Below are 7,103 nucleotides of genomic sequence, written 5' to 3'. Positions count from 1 at the left end.
CTACAAATAATTACCATTTTAAGTTAATTATTTATTCTCTTGTTAACTATTGTGGGAACCATTTGAAAGAACACCATTATAAAGGTATATCATCTAACATGAACGGCCATAGTCACAAGTTTGGCAAAACTATGTGAAAGAAACCATCAATACACAAAAATAATATAAAGGTATGTATAAGATTTAAAAAAATAAAAAACTATCATTGATGTTTCTATTATTTATTATTTAATGTATTTAAATTAACAACATATTATAATATTCAAATGTTTCTATTACAGTGAACTACATATTGACAAACCTAATTTATATCTAAATATACATATACATATTATATAATTTATTCATTATTTAATTCTTCAGTTTTCTCAGATTTTTTTAGCTTCTTCTAGTAAAACATCTTTTAAATAACTAACACCCGCCACCACTGATATTTTTTGTGCACAAAATATTATAACCGTATCATATTCCATAGTATTATCTGCAAAAAAATAGTACTAGATTTTTTGTTTGTATGACAAAAAAGAGCCTTACTTGAAACTCGTATACTTAATGGTTAAAAATATAAAATTCCTATCACATAAAACCCCAAACTCGACTATTTGTATCCGTTTCTTGGGATAATTGATTATCATAATAAAGAAAAAATATAATGACGATGTGAATAATAACAAAATAATTGTATCTGCGCTTATCGAACTTCGCAGCACAAACAAATATATAAAATAATAATAATAATAATAATATGGATAACTGTAATCAGGATAATTTTCATACATGCGTAAACAATGGTATTTAAATATAAGTATTTAAATTTTGTTAAAAAAATACTTTTAAAAAGTATTTAAAATACTTCAAAAAGTATTTAAATACAAGTATCTATATACTTGAGTCTTGGAATTCTTTACAAGACTGCTTATATTGATAATAAACAAAATTCAAAATTCGCATAAGATGCGATGTACTAGATCGCACAGTGTATTCTTCAGTTGGTTATGGAATCGATAAATTGTTTTTAAATTATCCGGAATGCCAAATAGTCTAAATGACAAAATGACAATACTGGACAGTCTACGATAAGGAACACGAAATATGTATGATCATTGTGGTTTCCTTTACAAATTCTGCCAGGCGCTTATATAGTATATTTTGCTGCCTTTAGTCATTATTATTTCACATTTTAAAATAAAAATTAAATTTCCGTTTGTCAATTAACTTATATAATACTATTTGACATCTGTGTAAATGTAATATAATAAACACTTATTATTGTGGAAATGTAAAATAACTAAAACTTATTGAAAGGTATTTTTATTCTGTTTATAATATTTACTCTAAAGGCAATTTTCTATTATGTACTGACATGATAAACAGGTATTGCTCAATTGTATTTGATATTATGTGTTTAACACAGCAGTGGTCTTTATTATAATTCGTCAGTGGATATCATTTAAGGTTTTATTGATTCTGGGACCCACAAGAATCAAAACTTTGGTTATCACATAATTGTCTTTACGGTTAAAGGTATGAGAAAAACATTTAAACAGTCCATAAGTTACACTTTTTGTCAAGGCGCCACCAATCAATTTGAACTTTTGTGTCAATTAAAATAAGTTATATATTATACTTATTTATGGTAGATATATTATAATGTATATATTACATAGTGTAAAATAATTAATAAACACCAGTCCGCAATAAATTAGTCCTTAATCCTTATATACAAATCCATTATAAGTTGAAAAATGTTATTATTTTTAATAGTACATTGATAATTTGTATAATAATCTTGTTTATCGATGGTTAAGTATAATGGTAATAGTACCTACAAACAAGAGTGTCCGTACTGCGCAGGTGAAAAATTGAGGGCAGCAGCCTCAATTTTTATGAATAGTCAAACATTTATTTTAATTTATAGTGTATTATGTGTATTTTCAAAAAATTTTAAAGATAATATAATATATCGGTGTTGTACGATTGAGAACGATGTCGGCAGATCAAAGAATCAATATTTTGTACCTTAAAATCAAACGATTGAGAACGATTTTTCTAGCGACGTTGCCATTTATCTTAACTTTTAGTAATAATATTTACGGCTGGGATTTTGATGCAAAAGCATCTCTTTTTGGTGTGTTGGAACGTTGTTTTGTAAGTATAAAATGTGTAAACTGATTTTTCACAATTTGTTTATAAAATGTACGACAATTCTTGCGATTAACAAGAGACATTCGGCATACTGTCGACGCACTCGACGGTTAATAATAAATTATAGGTATAACATAGCATATCATCGATAAAAATCTTATTATAGCTAGGCGTTTATACAACTTATGGCAATTTGTCCAGACTTAGAAGTTGGGAGTTTATTTTCAGACTATGTGTATATACTGGCAAATAAATATTGATTTTTTAAATTTTTAATCTTAAGCTGACAAATATGTTGTTTATAAATATACAGGGCCGGATTAAGGTTTTTGCCGCCCATAGGCTGAAATAAATTTATCACCTAAGAAAAAAAAGAAGCTATTTCGTTTCGATCGTTAAAATTTGCCGCCCTAGGCTTTAGCCTAAATAGTCTAAGCTGTATACGGCCCTGCTCTACGAACATTCTAAATCCCATGTTTCTAAACGTAATTTAATAAAATAAAATAAACTAATACACTGCATCTTCGTACACGTTCAAATGATACACTAGCAATACGCTAAATACACTATCTAATTAGTACCTATATTATACATTTATAGTTTTTGTGCGAAATGATTATATTATGACAATTGATTTATAATTAACGTCGATTAATAATAATGTGTTTGGGCGAGACAAACTGAACTTATATTATCGTATTATCGAGTTTATATCAAATATGGATCATAAAATTGAATACATTTTAAATACAAAATCAAACAAGCGATGTATTTTAATTGAAAATAATATTTTTCGTGAATCTAACCACTTTAAAAAACGGGTCTTCTCGTTCTCTATGTACTAACAGTAAATGTCCTAAGTGTTTTATTGAATTCTACCATCGATAAAAATATAAAATACTATCTTTTTCAAATAATAATATACATAACCATGAATCAACTACTCATCATAATTCAACTGATTGGTGTGTTATTAAAACTGCCGTCAAAAGAAAAATAGGTTGCCCAAACACGTCATTACATTACAATGTTTTAAAATCACTCGCCCAAACGCATTATGCTGAATTGTCCAAACACATTGCAATTTTTAATTATTCGTCCAAACGCATGGCGTTTATATTAACGCGGTTGCATACTATTATAGACAGGTAATTTCCTGATACGGATTACGGAATATTCAACCACTATAAGTTCTAATCCAATTTATTGAAATTCGTATTCATTAAGTATGCAACATGACACATATAACTATTACCTAACTAGTAGGTAGGTAGGTCGTAGGTACTTTGACCAAATGGCAAATATTTTACCAATACTGGCAATACCGATAGTATCAAATTAGCATATAATAAGTAAATAAGTAAGTATGTTTTACTGTAAAATCAAAACTTAATTTATACATTTATGTTTTGTGTCGTGTTTGTTTTTTTGTATTTTTTTAAAAAATATTGAAAATTAACTGAATTCAGTTTTTATCTTATACCACCACCAAAAAATTTAAACATTTGATGTTGATCACGGTATTTAATTATTATTATTTTTTACCAACACATCGCCAACGACCATACCACGTTGAATACACCAGTTCTCGTCCGATCACTGCAGTTAAGCAACGTCGGGCGTAGTTAGTACTTGGATGGGTGACCGCTTGGGAACACTACGTGCCGTTGGCATTTTTTGTTTTTTTTTAATAAATTCAATATTTATTTCCAATTTTAACTTAAAAAATATTAAGATATTTTATCTTTGTCAAGTTTTTTTTTAATTTTTAAATTATATAATATATAAATATTTTTACCTAACCTAACCCTAAAAGCTATAAGGAACTTTTCTAGGTTCAAATATATAATATATAATATACTTAACTTATAACTGCGTACAAGTTAAAATAATCACACTGTATTATATTTTAAACTATAGGCTATATTAGACATTAGTATATTACGCACCACAACAAAACATTCGACGTACGAATTTTTTAGTACGTTTCCACCACGAACGGCGTCTACGTTCAGTGGTGGTTCCATGACTGGTGTTGGTTATTGGATCTGAATAAACGTGCTCATCATAGGCCGGTTTCGTTTCATTTTCAATCTCGGCTAAAACTTTCATAGGAATGCTCTCAACTTCGATTGCTTCGGTTTCACCAAACGTTATGTGAATGTTCGGCATCGAACTCCAGGGTTTTTTCTGTAGACGAGTGAAGTCATCCTTCGCGGCGTCCGGTTTGGTCGAGTCTAAAACTTTCATAGAAATGCACTCAATATCGGTTGCTTCGGTTTCACCAAACGTTATGTGAATGTTCGGCATCGAACTCCAGGGTTTCTTCGGTAAACGAATGAAGTCACCCTTTTCGGCGTCCGGTTTGGCCGAGTCCGTAGATACTAGCTGCGTTGGTACCGATGACGATGATTGGATCTCCAACGCATCACCTGCACCCGATATCAGTCCAATATTGGGAACCGATCCATTTTGTTTTGATATCGAATCGACGACATCACTGTCTACTTTTTGGGGCTCATCATTTGCAAGTGAATCAAGTGATTTGGCTGAATTCGACAGCATCGCTGGGCCGGCCGCAGCAGTCACGGCGATCGGTAATATTATTTTGCTTTATTATTTATTAGATAGTTTATGATAATAATATACGTTAATATATTTTACGACAAATTTACGTTATAACAATATACACTCAGAACTGAATAATAAGTTATTTGACGTAGGTATTCTTTGTAATAATAACACTGTAACAATAAACTGTGCGACTTAAATAAATAATATTATTATTATGTAGGTATTTCAACATTAAACATATTATAATTAAAAATATTAGCAGCCAGCAATATATGATTATAGTTTTTAATGTTTTTATATCAGATGTAAATTTAAATAAATATTAAAAAACAATTCTACTAAATAATGAATTAAAAACAAGATAGGAAATCTCACATTGTTAAATTTAGAGTAACATTTAGCTATAGATCACTTATTATAAGTACTTTTGTGGGTCATTAATACAAACAGTAAAAATGTTCATTACACCAACAAATTATACTTAAACAGCTCGATATATTATGTTGTACAATTATATCAAATACCAAAACGTTCTAAATTATGATGTGTACTCTATAATATTATGCTCTTAATTTGTCTAATTTGTATATGCAATAATGATAAAATAACATACAAACGTTTTTTTTAAATATAACTTCCTAATTCAGTGTTATATAAAATAAATGCATCACTTACATTGTTCTGCGAGTTCTGCGAGTTCTGCGACCTTTCTAAAAAGACTAAAACTAGAGAAAATAACTAGAAGTCCTCAACCCAAGAAAAATCATAATAATATGTAGATTAGTATAGATTCTTAATTAGCAATAATTACTATAGATAAGTATTAAGTAATAACATAATATGAAAATGAAATATAAAAATAAAATAATTTTATTAAAAAATTTAAAATCGACAACATATGTTGGTTAGCGAACTGTTGCTGTTAAAAAAAACAGTGATCGCTTATAGACTTGTGTATACCTTATAAACGTTACATGACATTATACAGCACCAAAACCATTGGTCAAATGTACATTTAAATGTTTAAATGTTATATTTCTTTAATTTGGTATATTATAAGCGTAATATGCTAAGGTATAAGTAGTTTATATAGGTAAGTACCTCCTAGGCATTTAGTATATATTTATGACGTTACATAAATCTATTATTTAAACAATTATTGTATAGACAGGCGATACCCGTGTCTACCAAAAGTGTGTCTTTCCTTTTTCCATCAATATCCGTTTCCGCCAAATAAGATATACCACGTTTTTACTAAAACAATTGTATACTAGGTACGCTTATATTAAAAGCTATAACACATTTTATTTTAACACACAGTTGTAATGCACGATTTAAATTGTGCAACTTTTTCACTTGTTTATCAAATATTGTCCCGTTATAATATAATCTTGGTTAATCAGCATATAAAAGGTAATAAACACGGCAACGGTTTAACATACAATCAAATACCATAAGCGTTACAAAAATATAGGTACATTGTTAATATGTGTATTTATACATTTTACATCAATCCGAAAAACTCACAAAAAGTATATTCTACAATTAAAAACAAAATATATCATCCAATTACATAATATATGAGTACACACATACATAACAGCTAAAGTATATGTACCATAATATATCATTTTTTTAAACCCAGTATTAGTATATTAAATAAACTTATTACTGTATTAAAGGTTTTAATATAAGAGTAGTATAACAATTGTTTTGGTGAAAACGTTGTTAAGTTAGGTGGATCTCATTTGGTGGAAAAGGGAAAAATACGCTTTTGGTGGAAAAGGGAAAGGTTCACTTTTGGTGGAAACGTGTTACGCCCGTATAGACTAAAGAATCACCTACGCTTAGGTACTTACCTATATTATAATAGATTACACTGGTTGTAGTGAGATATAATAATATTTCGAAAACGATTTGTTCTGTTCTGCTCCTGTTCGCCGCTTTCGGCCGTTATAATTACGAAACGTCAGTAGCCTGCTGTACCAAGCTGTTGCAGTCGACGTATTACAATGTAAATTAACTATTAATATACTATCATCATAGGCATATCACTCAGCTACCGCGGGCAAACGTCGTTATTCCGTTAATAATAATAATATAATTATTATAACGCATTTGATTTTAATAACCAATTATTTTTCCTCGTCTGATTTGAACGGTACGCGTCTTACACGCCACGGCCGATCCTTACGTTATATTATACAAAATATAGATTCCAGGTAAGTTTATTTTGTAACCAAAATATAGTGATTGATATCTTATATATATTGTATATTGTATTTTTATTATTTTTATTTTTAATTAATGTGGCAATGTTGCATAAAAGTTAGCAGGTAAGAACGTTCTCAATCGTGCTATATTAAAAAAGGTACGACCGATAA

The 7,103-nt window shown here is 29.0% G+C and overlaps 1 non-coding gene across 1 annotated transcript; it reads left to right on the top strand.

Moving 5' to 3' along the window:
* The first annotated feature begins 3,699 nt into the window (after positions 1-3,699).
* On the top strand, positions 3,700-3,818 carry LOC132931080 (5S ribosomal RNA). The gene has a single exon (XR_009662330.1). It is a non-coding gene; the product is annotated as a 5S ribosomal RNA (ribosomal RNA).
* Positions 3,819-7,103: the final 3,285 nt, after the last annotated feature.

Source organism: Rhopalosiphum padi, chromosome 4 (assembly GCF_020882245.1).
Source record: "Rhopalosiphum padi isolate XX-2018 chromosome 4, ASM2088224v1, whole genome shotgun sequence".
NCBI classification, from domain to species: Eukaryota; Metazoa; Arthropoda; class Insecta; order Hemiptera; family Aphididae; genus Rhopalosiphum; species Rhopalosiphum padi.
The sequence above is the reverse complement of the archived record's forward strand: the minus strand, read 5'-3'. Positions and strand labels throughout refer to the sequence as shown.